This window comes from Aythya marila (genome assembly GCF_965140915.1).
Source record: "Aythya marila genome assembly, chromosome: 4".
NCBI classification, from domain to species: Eukaryota; Metazoa; Chordata; class Aves; order Anseriformes; family Anatidae; genus Aythya; species Aythya marila.
This window is the reverse complement of record NC_139045.1, coordinates 15,889,038-15,901,595: the sequence shown is the minus strand read 5'-3', so window position 1 is coordinate 15,901,595 and position 12,558 is coordinate 15,889,038.

The following is a 12,558-nucleotide window of genomic DNA, read 5'->3' as shown; positions in this document are numbered from 1 at the left end:
CCCTACAGCCCCTGCGGCAATGTAAAGGGACCATCTGCTGGAAGACTGCTACGCGGAGCAGCAACCACCCTGAAAGACCAGGAGAAGGAGATGTAGGCAGCAAAGCCCTCTATCCCCCGCACTGCTGCGGGGCTGGCTGCAGGGTAATGAAGCAGGAGAGGAAAATAACCTGCAGCCACCACCTCATTTAGGGCTGTCCCTCAGTTACTGAGAACGACAGCAAGCTGGGTGAGGAAACTCAAGTTGCATGTTGCTGTGCAAAGTGCTCTGCGACTGGAAACACAGGGCTGGAAGGGCAGCAGGCAGGAGAGCAGCTCTTGCACTGCTCTTCAAAAGCTTGCACCATCCTCCAGACACATTGTTATCCACAAATCAAGCTGCAGCAGGCTTGTGGATGACCACGGGGATGCCTGTCCTTATGAAAGGCACCTCTGTGCAGAACCCCCTTTGTTAGTCTGACAAGTTGCACATGTTGTATGCTGCCAGGCTTTTTTTTTTTTTTTTGTATTTATTTATTTTCCCAGTCCAGCTAGATTTATTAGGAATTCTGCTAGAAGCACAAAAAAGCTAGTCCACGTGTAATGACTGTTCAATATGTATACAATGGCTGTGTTCCTCACTGGAAAGTCTGTAGGCTAGGCTTAAGCTGAGACAGGAGTGTTACTGTTTAGCTGCACACCTGGGAACATCTGGAACCTGTTAGTGTCACTGGAAGCCAGTGTGTAGCACAGAGAAGTAGAGAAATCCCATGTCTGAGGCTTCCCCTGGGAGCAGCTGGAGCACCAGACTGCCTGCTTGGATCCTTTGAGCATGCATTTGTGCTTACCTGCCTGGTGAGCACACGCTGGGGATCTCTGCTTTCATGATTCCTAAAGCTCCTCTTTAGGATTAGGAGCAGGACTGAAGTTTTCAGGAGCTCAAAGTGAAGTTTGTTACTAATTTTGCCTGGGTTTTTGCTTGGAAGGAAGCTTTGCATCCAATAGACACGCTTTGTGTGATTTACTGAACAGGAACACAGCCAGAAGCCTGCAGTGTAACACTTCGGAGATGAGATAGAGGAGGCAGAGGAGCAGTGCTATTACCCTGACATCCAGCTAGGCCTGTAAACGTCATGAGACGAAGCCACCAAGTTACTCCAGCCCCCAATTTACCCCTGTAAAGTACAAAAAAAGCAGGTAGTGACACATCATGAGCTAATAGTTTTGCACAGTGTTTGTTTTGCAACAGTCAGGACTTCTGAGTAAGTGATGCAGGTGGAGGCTTACTGAGTAAACCAAACAAACACTTCAGCAGGAAGACGAGCTGTGATACAGGAGCACGTAACCACTTCTCTCTGGCCAGCCACGGGAGGGCAATGAGGAGCTGGGGCAGCATTTTCCCCAGGCTTTGTGCAAACCATCAGCTGGGCAGCGTGATGCTCAGTCCCAGCTGCCGGTTGCTGTAACCACCAGGTTTATGGCTGAGCATCACCTGGTCCTGGCTCTCCCTGCTCCAGGGAGATCCTCCAGCCAGCAACAAGAGGAAAGCAAAGGCACTGGAGAGTGATGCAGCCTTACAGGGAGGGCGGGTAAAACGCATTTCCATGCGGAATGCCTTCAGAAGCTAGGATTTTTAGCACCTTGGGAAAACAAAACATAAAAAACTAATAGCTAAACAATGTTTAATGCTTAACCTATTGCACAGGAAGCCTTATCTGCTCCAGCGCTCACTGAGCACTTGCACACAAGTGCAGCAGACTCTCCCAACTGTTCCATGTGTCACGCTAAGGCCGATGACGCGTGCCTGCCCCCAGCCCAGCGTGTGGGACCGGCAGGCCACGTAATGCAGCAGACAGCACCACAGGTGTGATTCATAACAGATTTACACCGAGCCTTGCCTCGCCCAGAGTGCCTTCTGTGCCCGAGCTGAATAAGCCAGGGGAAGAGTTTAAAGGTCACGGTGCTAAATGCCAGGCCAAGGACTCCTTCCTGCCTCAGCCCCAGGACTGCATCCGAAAGCACTTCTCCTTGGCTCTCCGAGGAAGGCATCCCTGGGAAGTGCCTCCCAAGTCAAAGCCAGCCAGGCAGCACGACTGTCTCTCAGCCACTGACACGCTGGGAACATATTTTGTCCCAACAAAAGGCCAGGGTTCACCAGGACAGGTCCAACACCAGCCTGGCCCGAGGACAGACTGCTCTCCTGAGCAGGAGGACAGGCTTTGCCAGCATACGTGTTTGGGAGGCAAGAAGTGAGTCCGAGACAGTGCATAAAGCCCGATCACACACCTGGGCCCCGCTCCCAAGCTGTCAGACAGACAGAGACTGAGGCTGTCACCAGTTTCTCATCGACAAGGTCACAGCTGTTTTTCCTACTCAGCTGACATTTCCTGGTGGTATTGCCTCACTTTCCGAGACCCGGAGGTATTTTCTGAATGGTTCAAGGGTGTTCACAGAAATAGCAGCACACTCACACCCTGCTCCCCCAGCCTCTCCTAGGTTAGTCACCATCCTGCCTAACCTCGGACTAACCTGCAGGCAGGGAGCCCACGTTTCCACCACACCTACGGAAAAATCCTCCTCTTCAGTGGTAGCTGCCCTGTGTTACCTGGAACCAGAATAAGCAATTGTACTTCAGGGTTGCTACCAACCCTGGCAAAGAGCCTCCTGACGTCTTCCAACACACAAGATCTGAAAGACGGAACAATTAAAGCTCATTATTCTCTCCTGAATGATGGACATTGGTCACGGGACATGCAGCGAGCGTCCTGCACCTCTGTAACTGGGTACCTGACAAATCAGTCCCTTCAGAGCTCTGCTGAAATGCCAGTCGTGTGCCATTGCATACCCCAAACCTACCACTACGGTGTCAAAACTTCCTCCCCACCTTGCATTGCAAACACACTCGGCATTTCCCCCTCCTCTGCAGCACCTTGCAGCAGCTTATGGAAGCAACAGGTCTTTACATGAGCCTGAGTGAGTTTGCTGTCAACAAAATCCCTGCTCCTCACCGTTTTTACTTCTGAGATGTGGTAGCTTTTTCCGAAAGGCTAGTTACGTCGCTGCACCCTAAAGGAAACGGGACCTTCGCAGTTCATTTATGTTTTGAAACGCACGGAGGAAGCTGTGGTTTATTCTAGAATTAGTCACAAAGAAGAGCCAAACATCCTTCCCTTTTTCACTCTGGAAGGAGCCTGGGACCCATCAGCAGCTTTGTGCGCATCACGCTTCTCACTGAGAGGGTATGTAGCCACCAGCTGTCTTACGTGTTTGTGAATTTACTTCAAGTTATGAGTACTTACAATGGAAGTAAGAACATCCACTGTCCCAACCCCAAACCCCCATTCTGTACACGTCATGGTCACCAAGACAGGTTGGTTCAAAGACACTATGGCAAAGTTTCAGATGGAAAGCCACGGACACTTTTAGGGTCATTCCTTCTCTCCACAGCGAACGTGAGGGCGCAACACAATTCTCATGAAGTGTTCTCAGCAGATTCTCTGCTCCCAGGGGCTGTTTGCAGAGGGTGCATCTGCTACAAGCCAGTAGCAGTGGTGCGTCAGTGTGCTGGTATCTGGGCTACTGTATTCTGTGCCAGGCAGCTCATTTGCAGGCAGGCTAACTTGACAGCTTACAGAGGAGGGAATTGGGAAAAAACTGCCCAACTGTGGAAAGTTTAGGAGTTACCAAAGGAGCACATCAAGCTGACGAGTTGTTATATTAATAGGATGCAGTTTCAAGCCCTTGAAGTGGTCATATTTCCTCTACAAATCTTCTAAAACATGAAGAGACTCCTGCAATTCGTAGGGACCTTGGAACCAGAAATTCAGCAAGTCTTTGGGGGCACAGATGTGGAGAGGCCCAAAGACCACACCATCAACGTGAGGCTCTCCACTGTCTGGCCATTCATTTCCTGAGGCATACTGGCTCCCCTCCTTCCTTCATCCCTTCCCTTCTTTCTCCTCTGCTTTCATCTCTAAGCCAAGCCTTGTTTGACGTACAAAATACATTACAGCACACCTGTGCCCAGAAAAAACAAGCCAAAAGCAACCCCAAAGATTATTGCTGTGGGTTCAAAACCAGTACAAGTTGCTCTCCCCAGCGTGTGCTTCTCGTGTTGACTTAATTAGAGAAAACAGACCCTTTGCTGCTTTTCCCTGAAGTGCCTTTTCAAACATTTTGAGAGCTACTGTATCATCACAACACTTTTTCACAGATGGTGAATTTCAGCTCAACTGCTTCTGAACTGAGTTGTACTGACACCAACAAGTCCGTGTTCTTCCAAGGACAGCTTGCACCACCTCACACCCCATACCTCAGAACACCTACCTGAAAGAAAAGCCCCCTACCATGCAAAGAGACGCTTCTACTTGCATCTGAAAGAAGACAGAGCTAAGGCATGTCAATAAAGAAGTTCCTAGTCAAGTTAAACAGCAATGACCAGCAAAAACTACTTGTAAAACAATGGGAAAAACTGCATGTACTCACATATTGAAGTCTAACGCCCATCAGGAGCTGTAAAAGCAAGAGGCCTGCTTCCTCTGCAACTCAGCTGTGCTTTGCAGCTCTGCTCCTGGAAGCCTCTCTGCTAAGGAACGTGGCCACAGGTTTCTTGCAATCAGCAGGGACTCGCTACACCTGGGTCAGGTAGGATCTGGTAGGCTGCCCGGGCACTGGTGAGGCACTTCCACCTAGGAGTCAAGGCAGGTGAGGTGAGCACGTGCAGGCTTTGGTGCCTCTCTCAGCTGCCTGGTGATTGGCACCAAGGGGGAAGGCTGAGCCAAGCCAATCAGAAGAAGACAGAAGCAAGTTTAGGACATTTACCCCCTGACTACTTCCCTCCAAATCTTGTCATCCCTTCTCCGCAGTCATTTCCAAGCCTAAGTTTTACAAGTTCTGTGAGTTTGCAGAAGTGGCAGACCTGTGAGGAGCGCATGTTTTTTCTTTAGAACCCACCGCATCGTCCCAAATGCTGGGACAGCAGAGTGCTGCTGTACCTTCCCAGCCAGGGGCAAGGTCATCCCGGGCATTACCTTTGCAGACAAAGGGACAGGATGCTAGGGGAACTCTACACGTGCACGATGAGTTTTCTTCATCGTGTAGAAAATTGCTTCTGTAAAGTGGTAGTGAAGTGAGAACACGTTTCTCCAAATTCCCAAATGTAATAGCAGATCACTGTTTCTTTCAGAAGCATGCAGTGTCCCTTTGTGCTCTGCTGTTCTCTCCCTTCTTTTTAGCATGTGCCAATCCCTCAAGTGAGAAAGTAGTTTAACACTAAATGTGTGCTCAAGGAATTGAAACAACATAAATGGCAGGTTCTCCTCTCTCCTTTTACATGTACTTTGCTTACACATTGCCAGTGACCCATTTTACACGGCCTTTAGTGCTGACGGGGCTCTGCAGACAGATTTCCCCTACTCGGTAATATTTCAGCAGATACGCAGCCTTGAGCTTGCTTTTCCCTGCCACTGATTAAGAGGCTGCAGGCTGCAAAAGAGGTCGTTTCTCACTATTTCTGCTGCTTTGTGGCAGGCTATGCAGAAAAGCCCTACAATAAAGCAGTGGGAAAGAGAGTTCAGGTAAGTGATTAGGACTGACACCTAGTACAAAAAGAAAAGCAAACTGCCTTTAATATTTCCTTTCTATTTTATTTTTTTTTTGGTGTTGAAGCCTAACTCCCTGAGAAAGCTAATGAAACCACAGGATACAGCATATGACTTTCATGAGATTATTTTCCTTCCAAGCCTCCGAAGGCTTTGTTTCCTCTTAGTACAGGTAACACTCATGCCTAAAGAAAACTTTAGGAAGTCCTTGCTAGGAAAGCCCTATGTCGGGGCAGTCACGTTCACAGACACCCAGGCTTGGATCACATAAAACTCACCTGCAGCGTGATACCCCACAGAAACGCAATGCCTTTGTTTAAAAAATCCCCTTATGGGCTGCAAGCAGAGGCCTGTTGAGCTGCAAGTGCCCTGCAGGCTGCAATTTAAACACCTCTGTCCTGGATGATTTATCTGTCAGGTACGTTCTTTTCCCTCCCGGCTCTCCCTATGTGCAGGTTATTTTCATCTGAGGAAGTTTCATTTCTGTTGATGCTAATGAAGCTGAACGCAAGGAGAAGACTCTGATTTCCATCAAGCCCTCCGCTCCCCAGAGAGTCAGTGTGAAGTCAGCTAAGAAATCATTTCCCTCAACATCTATTATCTTCCCACAATTTCTTCTCAACAGACTTCTCCATATGAAAGCATTTCCCTGCCATTTCCCATCAACTGCAGATAGCAGAAAAGAAAAAGAAAATGAAGAAAAACTTTCTCTAATCTTTGTCTTGCCTCTGCATTTCCACCCAGCCTTGCAACAAGATTAGCCCCCACCATTTAAAAGTGACAGACAGCCAAAGGACCCTTTTTATATAGTAAACCACACCTCCCTCTCCTGAATTTAAACAAACCTTGCCTTGAAGACTTTTTGCCCCTTCCTCCTCCCCCAGGCTATTTCATAGGCTGGTGACAGCTGTGACATTTCGAGTCGCAGGGTCGTCTGTGCCTGTAAGGACAGGATTTGGATTTTATCTTTTGATTTTATCAACACAACTAGCAAGGGGCAGGGACAGGTGAAAGAGGCAAATGGTCAACAAAAGCCTGAGGGAGGTTTGGGTGGGTTGTGGGTCCGAACTTGGAAGCAGTGCAGAAATGAAAGGCCTCCAAGATCCGTAGCACCTTCTGAATAAGGAGCCGACTCTGCTTTACAAAATCTGAGTTATCAAGTGTGCTTTAAAGAAAGATACCCAGCTACAATGGCACTGGATCTTTCCCAGTGGTCAGCATCCACTTCACAGAAAGACTGTAAGCAATTTCTGGACAAAGGGAAACAAGCTGGAGAAAGACAATACCAGTTCCTCCATGAGGCTTGTATCTAAATTGGAAAAAAAAATACAGCAGAGGTAAAAGGAAAGTGAAAAAACACTTGCCATCACTGTGCTATTAGGACACAGGCAGTGTGTTGCAACACAGCCCCACTGGCCTTCACAAAAAAAAGCTCACAGGACAGACACCAAGCAAAGAGCTGGCAGCCGGGCTCACGCCTGTTCCAGGCGGGTAGTAAGTGGGCTTGTGCAGCCTGAGCGACTTCGTGTTTTGCAAGGTCAGGGTTTTTGGAAACCAGATGCTGGTGTAATGGATGCTGCCTGTCACCACTTCGTGGTGTGGAGGGCTGTGTCGCAAGGGCGGGCTTGGCGGTGTGCCGGAGGGGAGAAGAATCACCTCTTGCATCATTCTCTGATTTCTTCCTATGTCACTCAGAATAGCATATGCTGATTTTATTAATGACTGTGCCTAATGCCCCCTGCTTGATGTTCTTTCTTTGGCCCTGATGTCAAGGTAAATGATTTCTCCTAAGCCCCCCAACCCTGCTTCGGAGATTATGCTTCCCTACCTGCACACAAAACAGTCAGCATCACTATGCAGCTCTAAGAAGTGCTTGTGACTACAGATAAAACTGTAGAATGGCTGTTCCCCATTATGCTCTGTGTGATCTTCACTTAGATTGACCTGCTTAAAACTTTTAAATGCTAGGTCTGGCCAATCACTCCTGGCTCAACCTACTGCCAGGTATTTCCTCTTCTGAAATTAAAATGAAAAGACTGGCCTGGTCTCGCAGTGCAGATTTGAATTTCAGACTTCCTGAAGTTCAGGAGCATTCTGCCTTTGTTTTAATCCAGCCCACAGTAACACGGGACAGTTTTGCTTGCTTGCTTGTTTTCAAGAACCTGTTACTAAGATAAGACCTTACTCACGTAAGCATTTGCAAAGCTCAGGTCCCTCCGGCCTAGCCCAAGGGTGTACACGACATGAATTGTGGAGCTCATGAATCTCCTCAACTCCTTCGGAAAGTATTGGCAGCTGGAGGTGTTCTGCTGCTGGGAAAATCACACTCTGTGCATTGCATCGGTGGAAAAATGCTGTTCCTGTTTCGCATCCAAATGGGCTCTGTAAATCTCCTCTGGAGATCTCTCTTCAACAACAAGCTCCCTGAAAGTGATTTCGACCCTGCCCATTAGTGCTGGAGGAGACAGGTAATGTGCCAGCCCGAGGGAGGTGTCGCAGGATCCCAGGTAGGTCAGCAGCCAGCACGCAGGGGCAGTACTGGCTGTGCTCCAGGCTTCAAGGTTTGTGACTGCTACACAAACCATCGCAGGAACAATTCCCTCACACTACTAACCTCCTCTCTTCTCTAGAAGCAGTGAATCCACACAAGGATTAGCCCAGTCCTGGAGCTACTTTGCAGCCCTGATGACACCACCAGACCGAGCCTGACGCATGCAGTGCTGGCAGCAGCAGCCTGGGGACGTGCAGCTTCTCTCATCCCCAACCAGTTGGCGAGGCGAAATCTGTGTGCAGATGCGAGGGGTTTTCCACCCAGCTGGGCCAGTGGCCTTACTCAGCTGGGTAAGTTTCCATGGCATAAGCGTGTTTCTCAAAATCCGCCTCCTGAGGTCGGGTTTGAAGCCTGGAGCAGGGGAAGCACAGAGAAACGTGTGCTGCTGTTAGCTACTTGACAGAGGACTTTGATCTCCAGAGCTGACAACCTAACACCTCCAAGAAGTAAGGCATTTCACAAAGCACTTTATTTGCCTTTTGTGAGACACGCATGGCGTTACTTGAGGGGTAAGTAGCAGTTACAGAGCACTGTCATCTACTACTGCTTATTGGTAAACAAAACAACGCATTATTTCCTGCTAACAGCTGAAAAAATACTCCCAAAAGACACAAACTGATCACAGAGCAGCAACATCAAGCCACAGCCAGCACAGACCTAAACGCTCCACACACTACAGAGTCTCAAAGATTGGACTGAAAAGATCTAAAGGAGGCAATAACATAAAAGCTTGAACCTCAGCAAAGCAGAAAATGATTTACGGCCAGAGCCAGTGTAGATTTAACCCTCTGAGGACTGAAAGCTCAGACTGAAAGAAAGGCTTTCCACATTGCTCTCATTCTTGTCATATTCACACTGGTGGCTCCTGCTTCTCCCAGTGCTCCCAGCATGGTGCTGAGCTGTTCCCTCAGGCCCAGCTATGCCTTGATTGCCTCTAATAGCAGGGTATCCGCTGTAACTTGCACATGTCCAGCAGCCTCTGCAGCCAAGCATCCCCTAAAGGAACTAATGGGACAAGGCTGAGCCATCTGCAGCCACCGTCTTGGGGAAACAGCCTCTCTTTTTGGAGAAACTGATGATATCCTGAAGAACTGTTTTCCAAAAGCGGACTTTAAGCAGCAATACTCTGCATGGGAATGGTGGGTCCCACTTCCTGCTTAATTGCACCCAATTCCCAAACATTTCTGCACATGGGCGGGCTGCATATGCAGCTGCCAGGGGCCTGTGTGACCAGGGAACTCGGAAGGAACAGGGCTCCGTAGCAGCATTCATTCCCTCACCAGCTGACAGGTTACTTGCCCGCTTTTTCTTTCACTGCACATCTAAGATCCAACGTCTTCTGCCTTGGAACTCTGGCCTGGCAAGGGCAAAGCAGGTTGTGAGACATCCCGGGCCAAATCCCCTGCCGGGGGAAGGCTGCTGGCTGCACCCTGAGGACAGAGCACTACCCTAAACGCTGGCTGAGCTGGGCAGCAGGCCTGGCCCCGTAAAGGCAGCAGCCTTTAAAGTGTTTCCACTTTAATCCCTCAGGCCCTGATGTCCTGGGAATGCTGAACTAGTCCCTGGGGAACAAAGGGAGCTGGGGACAAAGAACAGCACTGGCCACAGCTCCTGGTGCCTCTGGTGGCTGAAACCTTGCTGGAGCTGCTGGGCCAGCGACTGTAGCGTCGATCCAGATGGAGATTTTGCCTCCAGGACAACCTTGCTGGACGAGCTGAACAGTGGAAGAGGCCAATGCTGAGGAGCACATGATGGCACAGAGCCAGGAGCTGTGGGCTAAAAGCTGTGGTGCTAAATCAGTCCAGAAGAAAAGAAGCTGCAGGATTAGTAGGTGCTCAGGAGTCGAGCAGCGCTGCCAGGAGAAAGCAGAGGCACTGTCACAGAGATCAGACACCACTGGAAATTAAAGCTGCTGTTATTTCCCCAGAAGGAATTGATCTGTATTCATCCCGGAGATCTGAGAAGAGTGCTAAGCTACCACCACAGGAGTTCTTGTTTATTAAACCAGCTAATAGACAAAAGGATAAGAAACCTGAGATCCTTAGAGCCAGCAAATCAGCCCTTAATTATAGTGCTCTTTTGTGTTTTAGGAGTACCTGAAGATGCCAGGTGAGACCTTTACTACTGCTAGACACAAATGGTAATCGGATTTGCTACAGGCACAAGTAAGCACACCTTCTCCAAACACCCACGGCCTTGGAAATTTACCTGCAAGCAGTTACTGTACACTGCTGGTATACAAGCAAATCTGTTCTAAGTACTGTGCTCAATGTTGGTCCTTTCTTGTTTTCTCCATCCCTCTGCCTTTTTCTGAAAGCAGAGATACAGAGCAGCAGAGCAGAAGGATGAATCAACCTCCCCTGCCACTAAGAACAGCCCCCAGGAAACTGCAAGAACCCCATAGGCTGCCAGAAGAAAGAAATTGTCTTGAGGATGAACACAGCGGTGTTCAACCCATTGTCTGCACTGCCTCACTGCCAGACAGACAGCCTCAGTGTGTGCTCATCACTGGAAGAAGGAAAATAAGAGGAAGTCGTATTTATTTCTAACCATCTTTCTATGCAAATCGATGAGACACGCTCTGTTATACGTCTGGGTAAGACAAGCTCAGGACCCGGAGCCCCAGCAGTCTCACTCCAAGTGTTCACAGCACAGATTGCTCTGAGAGCATCCCCCATGTAATGCATCCTGGGGAAAGGCATCTCCCATCCAAGTGTTAAAATACACAGTGAAGAGCTGTTGAACACTCCTACCTAGGAACAAAAGTTCGATACGTTTGTTCTTCTCTGCTGGGCTGGAAGAGGTGCACACTTCTTTCCCCTGAAAAACGAAAACCAGAAATTAAGAGGCACCAACAGCCCGAGAGCATACATGCACAGAGATCTGAGCAACTCGGCACCATCACTGGGCACCATCACCCAAAGCACACATCCTGACAGGGCAGCAGGCTCCTGCTGGTGAGCCACGTGGGATTTCACAGCTGAGCTGAGGTAAGCTGCTGCCTCGTCATGCCATCAGAGCACTGAGAGCACGTGGCTCCGCTTGGCTGGCCAGAAGGGCAAAAGACAGCAGGGTTGCACTTACTGGAGCAACACGAGCCCAGAAAAGCGAAAGAGGTGAGGCAGATGACCTCTGGATGCACCAGCCAGTGACACTAGCAAGAAAGCACAGCTCAGTTTGGGAAGTGGCAATTCAAGAAGGGGTTTGCCTCGAGTGGTACGCCCAAATGGCTTCTGACACCATGGCTAAAGTCAGGGACAGCACGCAGCAGCTGCAGGAGCCTAGAGTAGACTTGTAGCATTCCTTCTCTCCAGATACAGCCACTACACCACTCCTTTTTCTTGGACTCAGAACAGATTTCCCCTCCTGTGTGTCTGACAAAATGTGCCAATGTCTTGGGCAAGGAGTTGGCATGCAAACTGCACCTCGCTTCTGATCACCCGCAGCACAAACAGGCTGTGGCCTCTACTTCTGTAACCTCGGCAGGACAGGAAGCTCGGAACAGGGATCACCTCAAGTCCTTCTGCTCCCTAGCAGTTAATGTTCAAGCTCTGGATGGAAAACAGTTCCTAGATCCCTGGCTCAGTCAAGGAACACAAGGAAACTAACCTTCAGACCACAGTAATGTTTTCCAAAGTTCCTTGGAGACTTGGGATTATAAATTCAACTCTAACCTTTGCAAAACTCTACCCCCAGCCACATGAAATCCCCAGAGAGCAAGCAAACAGGCCCTCGCAAAGTAAACAGATGTTGCATTTCGGCTGTTGCATAACTTGAACAGCAACTCTCTTAGTTTGGTCCACAAATCCACATGAGTGCAGGGTGGGCACAGCTCTAGGTGCACACACAAGGCTGCTGAACCAAACCAGGACTCGTGAAGGCACAGCACAGGGCCTGTCCTGCAGCCACGGGGCATCCGTCCTCACAAAATGCTGAATGCCTCCTCCCGCAGGGACAACCAGGGAGGCTGGCAATCAGCCTTGACGCTGGTCCTGCCACGCAAAGCACAGGCAGGGTTACAGCTGTGTGACCCCCTGACCTGGTACGTTTTGATGTATTTTGATGTAGGAGCTTTACCTAAATCCCCCACTGGGAAGAGACCGGTGGCCTAGCTCCACTCCCACCAAGTCCACGAGCTGCTTTCTCAAGAGCCCCCATGCATGCAGCTTTCCCGCAACAGCTTTGTAGTTCTCTTTTCAGCTTATTTATCCTTGACAAGAGACACAGCGACGAGCTGTTCCTATCTTTGTGCTACTGAGGGGGGATAAGGGAAGGAAGAGAGATCAGCAATGCACAGAAGGTCAAGGAGGAAGCGTGAGAGAACGAGGAGATGAGTTTGCCTTCCTAGGTCCAGGACAAGACTTCTCCCCATAGGGTAGTTCTTCTCCCACCGACTTCACTGGGTGGGAACGGAGCCAGCACGGAGTGC